The sequence below is a fragment of the Delphinapterus leucas genome, chromosome 6 (assembly GCF_059928025.1).
Source record: "Delphinapterus leucas isolate spDelLeu-1000000601 "Yukka" chromosome 6, BTC_Dleu_Yukka2, whole genome shotgun sequence".
NCBI lineage: Eukaryota > Metazoa > Chordata > Mammalia > Artiodactyla > Monodontidae > Delphinapterus > Delphinapterus leucas.
This window is the reverse complement of record NC_143134.1, coordinates 51,028,864-51,048,399: the sequence shown is the minus strand read 5'-3', so window position 1 is coordinate 51,048,399 and position 19,536 is coordinate 51,028,864. Positions and strand designations below refer to the sequence as shown.

The window sequence follows — 19,536 nt, the reverse complement described above, 5'->3', positions numbered from 1 at the left end:
CCTTCGGTGGGCCAGTCACTGTGATTTTACACATGAGGCAGGACAATAATTTAAAGTATTAATTTAGGTGTTTCTTTCCCTGCATTTTGCCCCTTTTAATGCTCACTTCTTCCAATCTTCATTCAAGGGATGAGGACAGAATTTTTCTTTGCTTTCTTCAAAAAGTTTGGGGAAGAGTGACTTGTATTCTGAATTTCCTCACCCACTAAACAAATAATGCTGGATGCTCCTGAGAGAAACATGGGAAAAGGGTATTTGTACATATAGACTAAACATCTAGAAGAAGCACGGTACTCTCCATACCTCTGTCAGTAAAACATTTTCTTTGGCTTGAGTAAGAAGCAAAGGAAGAGAGAAAACTCCATGGATCCTGAGAGCAAAGAACACCTATTCCCTGGTTTTCAGCAACAAAAGGCAACAGGGCTAGAGGAAAGGGCACCTGGGATATGGGCCTCTCTAGAGAATGTCACCAAATACTCTACACTCAGGCTGGGCAATGAAGAGAGAATTAGAGAGCCCCGGGGTCTGAAAGCGCCATGCACACTGAGGCACTGGACGTCTCCAAGGCCATCTGGGTTAATCTATGACCTTAGACAACAGCTAACTCTCCCACCAAGACCAAACAGCCAAAAATCTTACAACTGTATGATATTCTTAAACAGTGGATATTGATCCCTAAAGAAAGTGAGAATAAAATTTCAGGTACAAACGGAATTGAGTTATCTTTGTATCTCTACTAGCCCAACAGAAGAAGCGTTCAGAGTCAGAAATTACCAGTTAAAGAAAATGAAGAAAGCTTGTTTTCTTCCACCCCTGGATTTATGGGTCTAGATTAATTCACACTACATATGTAATGCCTCAATGAATCCCTATTACAGCATTATAAATTAGGAATTACTCTTTCCCTTGCTACACGTGAGAAGACCTAGATAGAGAAATTTAAGTAGCTTCTCAAGATAGCACAGCTGGTTTATGATGGTGCTGGGCTTTAGCCCTAAGGCTTTCTGACTCCAAAGCCATCTCATCTTCTATTCTATAGTACCTGTACCATGAGGTTGGGCAGCCTGGGCAAAATTCAGTTTTGGCCAAGTACACTACTGATTCTTCTTAAAGGAAATATGAACCCGGAATGTACTCTTGCTCCCTCATATTAGTACAAAGTGAAAAGAGATTTTGGGGGTTTTGGTCACAAAGGTAAACCCTACTAATCAATATAGTTCAAAAACATTTGCACTTGCCTTTTATACCTACAATTACAATTTTGAAACACTAACTAGATTTTTCATAGGCATTTTACATCCTAATTTCTCTACATGTGTGGGCCTGGGGGTGGTTCAGAAAGGACAAAACTCATGAGGGATAAAGCTCCATCTGCAGTCATCAAGTAATTTTCTGAAGATCAGAGACTTGGCTGGTCTAAAGAAAACTTTGGCAAGACCCAGGAGTAGAGGAGGCAGCTGGGAATAGTTCATGGCTACTCCCAGGAGTTCCGCCTGCATCAGAAAGAGGTTGGCACCAATGCTGCTGAAAGAGCTGCCAGTGGAGATTGGCACTTACGTACTGAGACCAAGGGGGAAACAAGTTGCATGACAGTGTGCCAGCTGGATAAGTAGTGCCCTGCAAAAGGATGGAGATGAGCTCTTATGGAGGGTACTGAATAATAATTTCTAACATGTGCAAGGAAGGTTGATATGTGGACATGGGGGACTGGAAACAGATGCAGGGCAATAACGCAATCAAGCAAAATGGAAGGCTAGAAGGAATGAAGAGAAACATGTCGGCCTTGATTGATTTAAAAAAACTTAGTCAGTTAGCATATTCCAGAAAGGGAGCCTGGTTTAGTTCATTTGGTATCAATTATATTAAATCATCGGGTAAGAAAAGGAAAGATGGAGAAATAAGATCATTATGTAAGGAAGGGAAAGACAGTACACAAATACATGTTAACAAGCTGACTGATCTGATTTTAATCCAAGACCTGACACTTTAAAATGTACTCCCCAGCGCTAGCATCACCCCTCAGCTCTACTTCAGATCATCAGGCATTAGATTCTCATAAGGAGCGCGCAACCTAGATCACTCGCATGCGCAGTTCACGATAGGGTTCGAGCTCCTATGAGAACCTAATGCCGCCGCTGATCTGACAGGAGGCGGAGCTCAGGCGGTAATACAAGCAATGGAGAGCAGCTGTAAATACAGATGAAGCTTTGCTTGCCGGCGCTCGTTCACCTCCTGCTGTGTGGCGCACTTCCTAACAGGCCACGGACGGCTACCCGTCCATGGCCTGGGGGTTGGGGACCCCTGGTTTAAAGATTAGAGTTGCACTGATCAAAAATGAAATACTTGGAGAGAAGTCTGAAAGGTAGAAATTAAGAGTTCAGTTTGAGGCGGGTGAAGTTTCAGCTGTAGAAATGTCAAGTAAACAGTTGGCTGTACAATTGTGCAGTTAAGGAAAGAGTTTTGAGACTGGAGATACACATTTGGGAGTTACTGGCATTTGAAATCATTGGAATAGACGGATTCACTTATGAGGAAAACAAAGTAAAGGTCTGAGAACTTTCAGGGCACTCCAGCATTTAGTACTTGCAAAGATGAAAAGGAAAGAGCAAAGGAGACTGAGAGGGATTCCCTGTGAGGTAGAAGGAAAACCAGGAGAATGTGGCATCCTGGAAACCAAGGGTCTGTTGCTGCTGCTGGGTTAGTAGCATGAGAACTGAGAATGGAGTGCTGGGTTCAGCAATACAGCCAGTGCCTGACAACCTTGACATGAGCAGTCTTGGGGAGTAATGGGGATGAATGCTAAAATGAAGCAGTTTCAAGAAAGCCTGGAAGGAAAGGAAATGGAGTATAGACAACTCTTTCAAGGGATTTTGCCAAAAGAGGGATTAGAGAAATGGGGCTGTCTTTGGAGAGTGATGTGAGTCATGGGGATAGATTTTGTAAGTGGGATCCCACTTTATCAAAAGGGATAAGCTTGCTTACAGAAAGAGAAAGAAAACTGATGGGGGGCAATTTAAAGAGTGAAGTCCTTGAGCAGAAGAGCAACCACGGGACACCTTATCCAACAGAAGGAACAGGCCATGGAAAGCAGCTGGGGGTGAGGGGGTTTATTTTCACTGCAACAGGAAAAAAGAGAGAGTGTTTGGCTGCAGATGCATGAACATTGGGAGATGTGGTGTGTGAGCATACAGAAAGTTTCCTCCCATTCCTTGATTGAATTCTTAGCATCATTCACAGTGCCTGGCATGTGGTAGGTGTTCAGATAATTTACTAAATGGATGGATGTACATTATTAAATCTGATTCCAAAGAATTTCCTAAGAATAATGCTCTGAGCAGGAGCTCGCCTGGCTTTTAGCTTAAACCTGCACTATAAAACAGAAGACAGCGAGAGGAAAAGAGAGAAGCTTTCCAAATAAGCTTTAAAGATTTACTTCATAACCTCCACCCCTCGCCTTTCCTTCTAAAACAAAGATGTGGATAGAAAGGTATGGGATGTTGTACTTTTATTATAGAAGTAATTGGATATCTGTGACTCCTCTTACCCTCTCATAATATCTGCTGGATATAACTCTCGGCTTTCTCATTTTGGCTACATTCCCAGAACTGTATGTAAAGTGTTTTCCTGAAATATTGAAAAGGAGCCTACATTTTAAGTTCATCATCTCTTTGCCTGAAAAGTGGCTTATTCTCTTCCTGGTGAAATTGCATTTTGTGCGGGCTTTTCTCTTCCTTGACTATTAAAGTTAAAACTAGAAAACAGTAAGTTTCATACAAGCCAAGCATGTTGTGGTGGACAATAAAGAGATAGGAACATCAATAAGGAAAAGAAAATAAAGATGACAAGAATGTGTTTTTAATGTGAATTAATGGGAAGAGACGGGATCCAATGTTCAATGAGATTCTACTAGGTGCTATGCTGTCTACATATATTATTTATATTTAGTCATCTCATACACATGCACACGCACCTGGAAAGTAGGTATTATTCATGCTACAAAAAATGGAACAGAAGTTTGAGGTTTAAAAAACCAGTATTTCCGCTTTTTAGGTAGATTATTATGTACCAGATCTATTGCTAAGTACTTCAAATGCATCACCTGCTTCCATTTTTAAATAACCTTGAAAGGCAAATATTTTTACTCCATCTTAGAAGATGAGAAAACTGGAGCATTAAGAGGTTTAACGATAGGCTGAAGTTAACACAACTACAGGGGCTCAATCCTAGTTGTTGGAGACATACTCTTCCTGTCACACTATGTGGTTCCCCAAGGGAAGCTGAGCTGCCAGCGAACTGAACAATACACGAAGAGAAAGCAAAACATAATTGCTGAAAAAATTTTGATAAATAGCATCAATGGCCCAATGGTTTCGCTGATTATACTCACAAGCTACGTCACAACTGGTTATATCTAGTTGCATTCCTCCGAAAATGAAGAGGAAGTTTCCTTTTATTTCCAAATCTCTCTCAATGCATTCTGACTTGAACATTAGAAAAAATGTACGAGTCTTAAAACTCAGTGCAAGATGGCAAAGGTCTTGTTTTTTTGATCCTTTAAGAAGTAGCGGGCTTCCCTGGTGGCGCAGTGGTTGGGAGTCCGCCTGCCGATGCAGGGGACACCCCGGTCCGGGAGGATACCACATGCTGCGGAGTGGCTGGGCCCGTGAGCCATGGCCGCTGAGCCTGCGCGTCCAGAGCCTGTCTGTGCTCCGCAACGGGAGAGGCCAAAACAGTGAGAGGCCCGCGTACCACTAAAAAATAAATAAATAAATAAATAAATAAAATAAAAGTAGCTGGCTAGATTACAATGGAATATAAAGAGAGAAAACATTATATACCATGTGGAAATGTATTTATGCATGTACGTGTAACTTTTTAAAGAGTAATTTCTCCTCAGGCAACCTGGGAGACATAGTAATTGAGAACATAGTCTTTAAAATCAGAACTGAGTTTCCAGGCTGCCCTCACCAGTGCCTGGGTATGAGATTTGCACAAGTTCCTTAGCCTAAGCCTCATGGTCTCATCAGTGAGAAAGGGCTGATGCTATTACCTACCTCACAGGATCACGGAGAAGAGCACTGAAATAATCCAGTTAGCACAGTGGCTAACACAGAAAATGTGCTCAATAAATTCTTTCTGTCCCAAATGCCATTTGGAAATACAGAGTAAGGCACTAATGGTCACTTTAGACCCTGTGACAAGCATGGGGATTGACCTCCAACAGAGTGCTGGTTTTTAAAGAGGTTCTAAGGATTAAGTCTGATGCAGATAAATCACCACATAGGCTGCATGATTAAACTGCACCTCCGATTTAATTGCATCTCAGGTGCCAGGTGCTTGTTACAATTCCTCTCTCCGCCGCAAGGAAAGGCTTATGTTTTATAAGTACAACAAAGTGGAAAGAAGATGAAGAAGTTTAAATATAGCAAAGACCTTAGTACCTCAGTACATGTGAACAGGGTCCATATACTCTTCCAAGACTATATTACAAAAGTATAATGCACCGACAATTTTATAAAATTATTTGACAAGCTAGAGAACTTGAAAGAAAAGAACGTTTAAAATTTTAAAACCAGCTTGGTTTTAGTTTTCCTAACAAGTCCAAAAGGAGTCCTAGCCAACTCCCTAGGTCCTATGCAATTACCACAACTATTCATTTAGGAGAGGAATTCATGCCAATTCTTAGAAAGAAATGGTATTTTCTCTTTCCAAATATGATATCATTACTATACACACCTTCTGCTGAGGACAGAATCCTGGGGGAAAATATACCTTTATTCTCTCAGAGCTTTATCTCCAATATCATAGTATCTCCACAAATATAAATGTTCAATTTTTCATGCTTCTATTCAAAGTCACCTCCTCCATAAAATCTTCCCTGATGCCTCACCCACATGTAAACTGGTTCCGCTTTTCTAAACTCATATATAGTATTTCATTATTTTTGACTGATTATAATCTTTATCTCTACCTCTACCTCTGTCACTTTTACTACAGAAGATTCTAAAGGGCAAGGGCTATCTTTTTATGCATCTAAATTCTACACAGATCTTAACACAGGCTCCTAGACGTGCATAAACTCTTCCCCACCTAAGTATTAAGCATTTGATGTGTTCTAGACACTAACATAATAATCAGTTATGTTGTATTGAGTGCTTTCCTTTTGCCACAAATCTCAAGACTCAAATCACAAATCTCTTTATCAAGGTTTTAGGGACCTTATCTCCTTCAGTTCTTAAAACTACCCTGAGTAGGTCGCAATATGACACACATTTTATAAGTTAGGAAGCTGAGGCTTAGAGATTGTGAACCATGGACCTCAGATCCTATAATGGTAATGTCTTACTCAGTTCTTCTTACTCCGGAGCTCATGCTGTTGACCACTATATTAACCACCACCACTGCAGGCACTCAGTAAATACCCACTCTATGAATAAACAGATACAATTCAGGGACTATGTTTTGTTTTCCTGTTCTCCAACTCTAAGATGAGAAATAGGCAAGTGATCATATTTTTTTAAAAGACTAAGAAAGTCCTTACATAAAAAGAGCAAACAATGACCAAAACTTAAAAATTTTTTTATCCTTTGAATAACCCAGTGATGCAAACATAGTACATCTTGGGTACTGCTGAGAGCATTCAAGTTTATTCTCAGTGACCTGCAACCCGCCAGTTACTTAGACTTAGCGCGTTATGAAAGCTTTGGCCTTGCATTTATAAAGTGAAGGGAGAATTCTGGCACTTCCTTTGGGTAGTAGGACCAGTTACTCAAGCAATTAAGCTTTACTTTCTGTTAATAATACTATATTGCGTACTTGAAGTCTGCAGACAGAGTGGATCTTAAAAGTTCTCAACACACTCAACACACAAAAGGGGTGGTGACCATGTGGGGCAATGGATTTGTTAACTAGCTTGATTGTGGCAACCATTTCACAATGTATACATATCAAATCATTGTGTTGTACACCTTAAATATGTAAAATAAAAATAACCTTCACTTTCTGCTCCACTCCAAAAGAGGGGAAAGCAACAGTTTTAAACCTTTCCTAATAATTACAAATTCTTACATTTGATCCATATTATGAAAAAGTGACATTTCTTACTAGTAGTGTAGAATAAATATTAGATCCAGCTTAAAAAAAAAAGGGGGGGGGAAAAGCACGGATAGAGGTAAACCTTGAGGAGAAAGTCAGTTGTGAAGAAGAGGGTATGGTTGCCTGGTAACTATATTCATCCAAGCTTCTCTCCAAGTACAGTATACTCTGAATTATTTTTCCATCCAGGGTGCTACAGTGGGAATTCAATGGGGCAATATGTGGTTCATGGAAAAATGGATTAAATAGGGAAAACAAACAATATGTTTCTATTAACACTAGCTGAGCTTCTCTTATCTTGAAAATCAGGATTCATATTCTGCAAGCAGTATGTGAAAAGCCTACGCTTTTTGTAGAAAAGAAATGGAAAGCAAGAAGGCTATTCTTGAAAGAATAAAATACACATGTTAACCTCCTAATAATGATACACTAAGGGTTAAAATATGCACACAAAATTTCAAAGTTTGAGTCCTAGCCTTCTCTAATAACCCTTGGAGCCAGACATGATCAAAGACCCTGGTGACCATAGTTGCTTGATGGGTGAAGTGGCTCTGAAATCAGACTGCCTGGCTTCTAACCCAAGCTCCGAATTCACTAGCTGCACATCCTTCATGTGACTTAGCCTCAGTTTCCTGAATTAGAGTTCTGGGAGCACAGTATCCGATACAGAGAAAGTACTCCAAGTGCTAGCTATTATTAGTGTTTTGCTTATTTTAAGTGATTAAAAGTTTCTAAAACTTTACTAATAAAAATTAGAATTGCATAAAGAAAATGAAGAACTGAAGATATTGTTATTCAGGTCAAGTCAAGCAAAAGCAGTTGTTTATGGTGGGGGAGAAGTGTGTTGAAGTTTTTGATTTTTGTGTTTTAGTTTCATTTTCTTTTTAGAGCACTTGAATATATCAAAAGAAGGGGCAGTTTATAACAATTCTCACTGCCTCATGAGTAAAAAAAGGACCACCACAGGGGCATGCCAGAAGGTGAGAAAACAAAATTGCAGTCCAGAAACAACTGTCTACAAGATGTGTTTCCTAAAAAGTTCAGTGCACATCAGTTCTTTTTTAGATGCCCTATGAGAGCTCATTGCTTATAGGTGATTACTCTAATAAGGCTATTTTTGGTCACTGTTTGCAAAAACCACAGTCCTCCTCAAGTTACCAAGGAAAAACAAACTGCTTATGGAAAAATGCTTATTAACAAAACTAAAGTATCCTAGCTCTAGGAGAATAGGATTTGGGCAGCTCCAGAGACCACAACTCTCCTTCTCTCTGACCGTCTTCTTTCTCCTCCCCTGAGCCTCTACCTTCTCCGTTCTTCTGTTCTTGTCCTCCTCTCTCTCTTTCTCCCACTCACTTTTCAATAATCTATGGTCAAGGACATTGGGTTACACAGCCCATTTCCCACTCAACAAACATGGCTGGCAGGGGACAGCGTCCAAGAAGGACTTCAAATGAGACAGGAATCCTAAAGCATTCCACTCTTTTCCTGGCAAGCACTCTTGTCCCTGTAAATACATCAAAAGTAGCCTCTGTGGGCTTCCCTGGTGGCGCAGTGGTTGAGAGTCTGCCTGCCGATGCAGGGGACACGGGTTCGTGACCCGGTCCGGGAAGAGCCCACATGCCGCGGAGCGGCTGCGCCCGTGAGCCATGGTCGCTGAGGTTGCGCGTCCGGAGCCTTTTGCTCCGCAACGGGAGAGACCACAACAGTGAGAGGCCCGCGTACTGCAAAAAAAAAAAAAAAGTAGCCTCTGTGTAGCAGTTACCCATCTATCATCTATACAACTACCACCAAGCCCAATGTTTAAAAACATATGTCTTCCAAACAATCTGAAATCTATAGAATTTAATTTTTATTAAATCTTACTTACTCACATTTATAACTTCTAATCAGAGCTTCTGACTAAATAATGAGGTTTGTGAGGTTGTTAATATGACTCAAAGCAAAGAAACTTGGTCCTTTTGTTAGCATGTTTAACTTTATCTCAGGTAAATGTGCTCATTTTTTTAAGTTTTTAAATATATTGAAGAGGTTATGTAGTACTAAAATCTACCCCAAATACTTTCTTCAGAGACTGAAGTCTCAAAAATGATAAATCCCCAAATTCATACAACAATGGGATGCTTTTTTAGGATAAGGACAAGATAACAAATGGTTTTACGCCAAGTAAAAGCGTTGATATAGGCTATACTGATTGGTATTTCATCTCAAAATGAAAAGGCGAAAAGAATCACACTAGGAAAAAGCTATGAAGTTTCCTGAGATAGAATGTTGTGAAGGCACTCTATAATTGATGAAAATGTCTCTTGGATGTGACTGTTTATATGTGATTGGTGTACCAAAACTAGACAGGCAGGAAAAATAAGCCCTCATTTCATGAAAGATGGGTGGACACTTTCCAATCATTTTCTGAGGTTAAACTCAGGGTCTATATAGCATCAGAATCTTCAGTTAATTTTTTTTTTCTGAAATATCCCTTGTGGCACTATATGTGGGAATAGCCCACAGCTTTTTTACTCCTGAGATTTCAATCCAGAATCTGAAGGATTTTCTAAATTTTCCACCTGACCATAGACTCTAAAACTCTAATTATTGTGAATGTGCAAACAGAACAATACTGCCATTCGTCCAACAAACAGTGAATACCCCAAACACTGTGGTGTTTAAATGTGTTCAATCTCTAAGATCTGGGGTTTTGTTTGTTACTACATCATAACCTAAATTATCCAGATTTCTGTGGATGCTATGTGGGGCATACAGAAAGCATGCCTAATCCGAGTGTTGGGGGCAGGAAATGTTTCCTTGTATATTGCATAAGCGTGCACAATTTATTTCCCTGTCACCTGCTCAGCTGTAAACCAAGAGAACATAGCACTTTGCACAGTGTATCTGCCCAGTAAATGCTGGTTTAATTTGGATGGGTCAAAAATAAAACTGTTGCTCTAGAAATTCAACTTCAGTGCTCTTCGGCAGTGCCTGTTAACCGGAACTTGGTTCTGGACAAACTCTGGCTCTATTATACCATATAATTGGGGAAATTTACATGTGTTTCTTATTTCAATGGGCATCAGATCCTTCATCAGCTCCACTGGAGTAAGTATATGAAAATATTTATCATAACTTTTGTTCGAACTAGGTAATCAACAAAATGCTATTTTTCTCCCAGAATCACTGTCTTCTGTCTCTTTCACATTGCAGTGTTGATAAACTCTAAATTAGATATGGAACCCAAGATATTAATTTGCTTCTACAATGCTGGAACACAAGACTGTTTGAAACACTGAAAACATGATTTTTCATAAAATTAATATACATCAAATGTCTTTCCCCTTTAAATAAAATACCACTGACACATTACTGGTAAAATGAAAATATTTTGTTGCACATTTGACTGCAAACGTACTTTTAAATTTTCCATTGTGAGATTCACAAGTATGTTTGCCTGGAAATCTCTTGATTTGTTTTTTCTTTTATCAATAGTATCACTTCTGAGTGGTCAAAAATGCCAGCTGCAGACCTAGGTCAAATGTAATTCTATGCACTAATTACATCAGATGGTTTGAAACTAACAGGAATTTTGCATGAGCAATTTTAACAAGAACAGGTACCTAATGATTCAATGGTATATTTATGTTCTTAAGTATCCCATGTGCCTTAGATACTCTTTGCTAAGTGCCGCTTCAATTCCACCAGCTCTTAATAAAGCTAAACTCTGCTTGTCTCCCATGAAATGATTTATAAAGAAATCTTCCATTATCCTTGCTGATAAGAATGCTTCCCATTACACACTGCAGCATCTTCAAATAGGTATTCATCTCAACCAGGAAAAAAAATCTTTTTAATGATCATACTGCCATGATTTACAATTGTTAACTGAGAGAAGATTAATCCAGAGAGACTTGATGACGTCTATGCCAAAAAACATGGGTAAGAAGTATTTAACCAAAGCAAAACATTTTGGAGTTGTGCTTCACCTTTGATGAACTCAGGCATACTGCTACAGATAAAAGAGACCGAAGAAACAGACTCAATCTTTGTAAATTCTTTACAACAACCTTCCTACTGAGTGATCAAAAACAAAAAACTTAAAAATGACAGATGGATCCCTAAATGTGTGTCTGAGAGGAACTGGGAAGTTCTTGGTAAAATCTGTTCAGTGAATCTAACTGAAGCCCATTTAGAAATGTGCCAATCAGCTTGTGTGTTAAATATCTAAGGAGAGACTGCATTTAGGGTTTTCTCAACCCAAATCTGCAGGCTCAGCCTATTCACATACAATTTGGATGAGCACAAGATTAGCAGCCATGATGCTCTGATTCATCTGATTTTAATAGAACCCTCGGGGATTGACTCAATGCAGCTGACTGTTCTCTTGCTATATTAAATTGTCCCTAATCTGATTGGCTACATCATAATATTAGAGACTACAGACTATTTGTCACAGCATGATTCTACATTTGGTTCTCTGAGTTCAGGCAAGTTAGCTCTTTTCTTAAAGTTGTGAATCCTAATTTCAAAGTTTGAGGATATGGCCATCACTAGCAAATACCTTTAGGGTGCCAAAGTGGAAATAGAGGCTATCACTAATGACACATGACTTGGCTATTTAAATAATGGCTATAGGTTGTGAAGTGTTAAAGTTAGTAAGCTTTCTTGGAAGCGTTTTCCAATTCTGCTTCTGGAGTTGGTGACTGTGTGCATGTGTGTGTGCATGTGTGTGTGCATGTGTGTGTGCACAGGTTCAGGCCTTGCTTGCATTTAGCACAGAAGCTTCATTTATAGGAGCCTTACATGGGCATCAGTGTTTTCTTTCATGACTCACCATGTGTCCCAATGCTAAAGATACAGATTACAGTGCGAGAACTGGAGTAATTACAGCCTTCCAAATCCTAGGCTCTCAAACCTCCTCATTTCACAGGGCACCGTTAGTTTACTTTCCCAAAGCTGATTTCAGCACTTTGGCAGATGTTTTATGAATGTTGTAAATGGGTACAAAATGGAGAAATATCCTAATATTGAGAGTAGTAAATATCGTTGTCATGAGCCTAAGGCTTCTCTGTGCACATTAGAAAAAAGTACTCTCCAAAGAGAATGCTTAGGAGTTAAAAGAGAATAAATCACAGTTGTAATAATCATAAAAAAAAGCAATTGCATACTGGTATTAGATACTCTGGGTAACCAGGTGCTAATAATTTTACTATATTAATGAAGACTTAAAGTCATATTGATCTACTCATTTGAATGGTATTTGCTTCAGCATTAGGAAAGCTTGGTGTCTTCCTTTTAAACTCGAGTTATTAACCTTACCTTGTTATTGAGAGAATGCAACTCTTAATTTAAGGGTAATTTACAATGGCATCTATAACATTAGATACAAATGGGACATTAGCTAAGGATGGAGGGGAGGACATTCATGCATTTTTATGCTCTATTATGGCTGACAAAGGATCAGGCCTGGGGCACAGACAGCAGGTATTTACATCCTGCCTTTTTTGCTGATACTCCTCACATCACAAGCCCCAGACCATGAAGACCATGAAGAGAAATGCAAATACAGAGATCTGAATTGTTTCACATCAAGTGCAAAGGTCTGAGGCATTATTTTTTTCCTCATTAGAAATCAGTTCCTACAGAAGTCTATATACTCCTAACTTTTCACTAAAAATATACATATATATATATATATCTCTTTTTAAAATTATCTAACTAAAGCTTTTTAGTTCAGTAGTTTATCAGATGCTTAAAACAAGTCTTAAAGATGAGAGTCAATTCTATCTAGATTTTCACAAAAAAGCCCAAATCAATAAAAGATTGATAAAGATGGGACCACTGAAGTATATGAGCCCTACGGGGGATTCAGTATCTTCAAATCAAAGCAAAGCAGGCACTACTAGTTAGCAGAAATTTCCAAGGAAACTCTAATGGTCTATTTCTCACTAAAGCAGAGAACGAGAAGGTGCTTGCTGTTCTTCCATTTGTCCTGACCCTTTCCTGGGACTAGTCATAGCAAGAGGAAAAATTGGCTCTATCTACCTTAGTGATTCCCAGCCCTGACTACATACTAGAATCATCTAGGATGCTTTAAAAAAACAAACAAACAAACACTGATGTTTACAGCCCACAGTGGGCCAACCAAATCAAAACTCTGGTGGAACACTGAGCTATTAAGTTGCCTAAGTAATTCTAAAGTTCAGCTAAGGTTGAGAACCCTAGCCTACTTATTTGCTGTGGTGTGAGAAGAAAACCACCCCAGACCAAAAGCATCCTTTCTACTAACTTGCTGCAGTACATGATAGCCCACTATTAAAACAACTCATTGTGCATCTCCCATGGGCTGCACTGTCCAATAAATACAACAGCCGTCAGCCACATGAGCTACTGAGTGCTTGAAATGCAGGCAGTCCAAATTGAGATGCTAAGAGTAAAATGGACACCAGATTTCAAAGACTTAATAGGAGATAAAGAACGCAAAAAACACGATAATAATTTTAATGTTGATTACTTACTGAAATGATATTTTGACTATGGATGGAAACATATATTAATAAAAATAATTTCACTTGTGTTTACTTTTTATTGTAGCTTTACAGAAATTTATATATGTGACTCGCTTAATATTTTTATTAAAAGTTGCTATGCTACGAAAATAATTTTGATGTGCTAAAGACAGTGGGCTGGGAAATTTTACTGATTTGTTTACAGATCAACCTATTTAAAACCGTTAGTTTCATTACAATATTGGTATAACAAGAGGCTTTAAGAATATGGAAAATATGACAGGTGAATGTTGCTTTTGAGAAGATGACTCAAAAAGTCCAGATCAAGGAACATTGCCTTAGTTTGAAAGAGGGCTGCCATGTTGAGCCATAGTAGATAGTGACATGGATTAGATGAACTCTGCTTGCTTCACAGCTGGAGGTTATTCTTGTCCCTATTTCTCCCTCTCTCTTAATGTTAAGCAATTAACATCTTCACTTTTTTGCGATGTCACAGTGGAACTACCATGAGTCTTTTGATTTTGCAGATTTGGGCTTATGCTTCAGCGCTTACAGCACTGCGCATGTAATCTTGAGAGTCACTTCATCTCTCTGATCCTGTGTTTTTTATCTGTAAAATAGAGATAAGACGACTGCTCCCAGGGTTAACTGAATGTTACTTAATATAAAATAAAACCCAATCTGGTGCCTGCTGCATAGCAGAGTTCAATCAATGGCTGTCATTCTTTCTCCTTCTCCACATGAACAACACCTATCTATCCTTTGTAACTCAAGTTAAAAATCACCTTTTTTTATGAAGCCACAGCTATGCACTTCCCCCTCTATTTTCCCATAGAACATCATGCACACTTTAATTACTTGGTAGTGTATCTTCTTCCCCCATGAGACTACCATGAACTTCTTGAGGTCAGAGCTTTTCTAATTCTTCATAACCCCAACGTCTAGCACAGAATGTAGAACACAGCAGATGCTCAAGATTTGCTGGATGGGTGGAAGGAGGGGGGAATGGTATTTATGATTCAGCCCTTGACATCTGTGGAGTTTGAGTACAATAGAAAAGAAAAAACTCCATGATTCAATGGATAAAAGTATAACAATAAGGAAAAGAACAGAGAGTATAACATCTGTCTTCATATTCCATTATGGATGGTTGCTTCTCTGGCCTTGGTCAGCCACCTGGCAAACAGTCCATAACGTGCTGCACTGCTGGAGGAACATACAAGAGCAAATACCCCTAGCGGGGTACTGCTCCATAGCCTCCCATGAAAAGTATCATCCGAGGGCTTTCTCTGGTGGCGCAGTGACTGGGAGTCCGCCTGCCGATGCAGGGGACGCAGGTTCGTGCCCCGGTCCGGGAGGATACCACATGCTGTGGAGCGGCTGGGCCCGTGAGCCATGGCCGCTGAGCCTGCGCATCCGGAGCCTGTGCTCCACAACGGTAGAGGCCACAACAGTGAGAGGCCCACGTACCGCAAAAAAAAAAATCATCTGAGAAGCCACTACTCCCACTGGTTTTAAGCCTTCCCTCCCTCTACTAAGCACTGGCTCCACCCCCAACTACATCGGTCTACAAGTCTTTTCCTAGCCAACCCTAGGGAAAGCCCTTTCTACTACTCATCCGAAGTGTTTCAACTGAAGTATTCCTTCTTTCTCTCCCACTCCTCCACCCCCACCCCAACCTGAGCCTTGGTAAATCCCATGCTCTTTAAAATATCATCTAAAGGCTGCTTCTACTGTCTACCCTAATCAGACTAATGTAAATGATCTCTAGAAGTTCTATCCTCAAACAGCACATCGCTTGTGGTTCCAAATGGCAATTAAAAAGCTCTTCTTGGGGCTTCCCTGGGGGCGCAGTGGTTGAGAGTCCGCCTGTCGATGCAGGGGACACGGGTTCGTGCCCCGGTCCGGGAAGATCCCACATGCCGCGGAGCGGCTGCGCCTGTGAGCCATGGCCGCTGAGCCTGTGCTCCACAACGGGAGAGGCCACAACAGTGAGAGGCCCGCATACCGCAAAAAAAAAAGAAAGAAAAAGCTCTTCTTGATGAGTTATTTGTTTCTGTCAAACCCTGTAGAATATAAAATCCCAGAGGCCAGGAACTACATTCTATTACCTCTATCCATTGTGATGCCTGGCTCAGGGACTTGCACTTTAGGCCATTAAGAATTTTGTGGTAGGACTAAAGTGAATCCCCAGGACTAAAATATTTAAGCCAGTGGATAGTATAGCCTTCTGAAGGTTTTTAACTTGTTATATTTACAGAGATCGATTCTGATTCCACTTATAATTTAAATTATGTGAGCCTAATATATCATACCTTCTGAACATTTCCAAACCAAACACAGAAGAATTCTAAGTTCCCTTTGAACAAAGAGAATGTGAACTGGACTCCATGTATCTTGCAGGCAGTAGCCGAAACGCTGAACGTGACTAAGGAATTAGAGAGGGTAGAACAAGCCTACTGTTAGCAGGGGCAGGATCTGAAGAAAATATCAAGGCACAGTGGACAACATGATACTGTAATGTCCTACAAAATAATCGTTTTAAATTATTTATTCAAAATTTACTTGTTGAGGTACAAAGCAATTAACTGTTTCAATAAAAGGTTGAATCTCATTATGTTTAAAATATGATTGATGCATTATTAACACTAGACATAACATTTTTAATTATTGGAAGTTGTCTTTTATTTCAGTATTTATTAACTCCTAATTATATACCATTAGCCAACTCTCATTCAGGATAAAGGTAACTATAGGAATTAAATTTTAAGATTTCGTTCTAGGTAGATAGCATCATAGCCTGCATTATTCAGTTACAAAATTTTATCTCACACAGTTATCAAGGGACTCTTATGTATCTGCTATAAGTTTATCAAGGGACTCTTATGTATCTGCTATAAGTTTGGTAGTGCAGCTTCTAGCAGCCAAAGGTGGAAACCTGAGTTGATTGGCAATAGTTATTTTTTTGATTTATCTCAGTGATGTTTTATTGTTGCTTGTAGATTTAGGTCTAAGGCTGCTGCCTGGCTGTCCAGGCTCTCCAGTTCAACCCTAGTCAGGAGCCAAAGACATATTCAAGCTTAAAATCCTAAATCTATTGATCTAAAGGGTGATCAACATAATTATTTGATTCTGCAACAGTAGGTTTGAACACCTTTTGAGATAATTTATTCCCAGTCCTTCCACCTAATTACTGAGGAACCCTGGCATTTTATTATGCTTCTCTAGAGTTTTAAGTTCCTCAACTACAAAAAAGTAATAACGATAGTATTTACTTCTTAGGGTTGCTGTGAGGATTAAATGAGATAATCGGTTAGGACAAAGACGATAACTGATGCTCAAAAAACATGAGATATCAATTGTGTCACCAAGAAGAGGGAAAATAAATGAGAAATCGAAAAAAGAGAAGGCCAATTTGTAGAATGTGTCCTTATCTAAGAGAACGTCAAAGTAAACATTGAGCAGCGACACGCAGTGGAAAGAGTTTTCAGGATCAATCAGTTCTGGGTCTGATTCCCAGACTCACAGTTTACAAGCTGTGTGAAATTAAACATACTTCTTAATTTCTCTGAGCCTCCATTTCGTTATCTCTAAAACGGAGCTAATAACACATGACCCATAGGTGGTGAGGATTAAGGGAAATAACGTATGTAAAGCTCTGAAATTTAATAAATAGGAGAGGAAAACATGAAAGGGTTAAATTAGTGCAGCATTTGTCTGTAGGCTGGCCTGTGACAGCTGTTGATGGATATGAAAGATGCTCTGTTTACTTGGTGAATTCTTCCTCAAGTACAGATGAAAATAGGAAGCCTTAATAACACCAGACTATTTTAAAATAATCTTCTGGCTAAGCCAGAGCTGTGCTAGCTTGTTATCACTGTTCAGGCCAGGACTGTGTTTACCTGTTGAATTTTTTAGACAGGACATCAATAAACAGGCAGACCACTCTGAAAAGCTGACTGTGCCCTGAGCAGTCTGCAGGGAGAAGCAGAGTGTGCTGGCTGGATCACCAGGATGCTGCATAGAGGGCAATGTTGGCTGGAACAAGACTTTAAAGAGATCATGTTTCAATGCTTCACTGTGATAGAGTTTGTGAAATGTCCTTTCTAAAACACTCACGAACTCCTCCTTCTGCATCCCCTGGGATTCTTTTATGGCACCAAAAGGTTTTTATCTTGTCCCACACCTCCAGATAATCCTAACGATATGATTAGCTTTAAATCTCACTAATTTGTTCACCTCCAAACTTTGGACACACTAAGTATCCAGCAAATGTTTGTTGAATAAAAGAAATAATTTATTTGAGATCAGATAAATATGTAATTATGATGGCACAGGATACTGTTATTGCGTCTTTGGAAAACAATGGAGACTATATAACAGGAGATATTAAAATGTTCATACTCTAGGATCCTATAATTTACTCCTAGGAAATAATTCAACAGAAAAATAAAGCTCTATCCATGATGATGTTTTGTGCTGGGCAATATTATTATTTGAAAAGTGTAAATATTTAACAACACAGAATTATTCGAGTAGATTATGGCATCTTATAAAGTGATACTATGTCTACCTTAAAAGAAATAACTGTAAAGACATTATTGCAAATTTACAAAACATCTGGTAACAGCAGTAGCATACAAACTCCCCAATTATGCTATGTTAATAACTTATAAAATACATATGACCATGTATAACTACCATAAAAGAATGCATACACACAAAAGGTTGTTGATGTAGAATGGTCAAATTATGGGTATTTTCCTGACAAAAGTCTTCTCTGCTGTTGTTTTATTTTTAACAATTAAAGAGAAGTGAGAGGATAGCCTTGCGACTGCTCTTGTTACACAAAACATTAGTTACCAGAAACAGGTATGTTAAGTACCATTGTGTGTTCATGTATCAGGTCATCATAGAAGTCATAGACTTATCATAGAAGTCATTCATGCTTTGTGATCATGACTTAGTTAACTGCCTCCTTTATTAGAGTACAAGGTTTGTGAGGCTCTTTGGGGGCAAGGAGTAGATGTGTCTCATTTAGTGATTATCTCCTGCATTTTCACAATGGTATGCACATTGTAAGTAGTAATTTGCAATTTGTTTATTCAATAAAAGGAAAGAAACTATACTGCCCCAAACATGTCATTCCCATCCATTAACTACTATCTGAAAATCTACATCAAATTCATCTTCTTAATTTCCAAAAAGGAAATACTTCAAACTCTTGTCAGTCAGGTACAGCTGGTATTTTTCTGAGAGCTGGCTTTGATAAGGGAAATTAGAGTCCTTAAGTTGAACGGAAAGTGGGAAAACACTAAAGGTCAGTAGAAGGAATACCAAGGTGATAAAATAAAAATTTGTATTCTAAGCCAAGTCAAGGAAAATTTAAATATAAAAAATTTTCTCTGCCCTTTGGCCTCCTCTCTCCCCTCTACTTTCTTTTTTTTTTTTTTTTTTTGCGGTACGCAGGCCTCTCACTGTTGTGGCCTCTCCCGTTGCGGAGCACAGGCTCCAGATGCGCAGGCCTCCGCGGCACGTGGGATCCTCCCGGACCGGGGCTCGAACCCATTTCCCCTGCATCGGCAGGCGGCCTCTCAACCATTGCGCCACCAGGGAAGCCCTCCCCTCTACTTTCAATGTGTATCTGCATTATGCATCGATCAGACCTCCCCCATCAGCAGAAATACCTGCTCAGCCATAAAGAGCAACATTCTCCTAGCACCACCAAGATAACTCCTTAGGAGGTAAACTTCCTTCTTAATCTTGGAAGGGGTCATGATGACCCATGACTCACTACTCACTTTGTACACACAGATCTCCATTGTGTAAACTATCTACGTCATTTAACGTACAGCCCTCTGTCCAAAAAGTTATATAACTGTGCTTTGACCTCTAGTGTGTGCAACAGTTCTCAGAGCTTGCTGAGAGACTGTTACCGGGTTATAAT

The 19,536-nt window shown here is 39.4% G+C and overlaps 1 long non-coding RNA gene across 2 annotated transcripts in view; it reads right to left on the bottom strand.

Moving 5' to 3' along the window:
• The window catches only part of LOC149748939 (uncharacterized), an 801,004-nt gene that overhangs the window by 606,067 nt on the left and 175,401 nt on the right, over window positions 1-19,536 (bottom strand). The gene's annotated exons all lie outside the window — the stretch shown is intronic.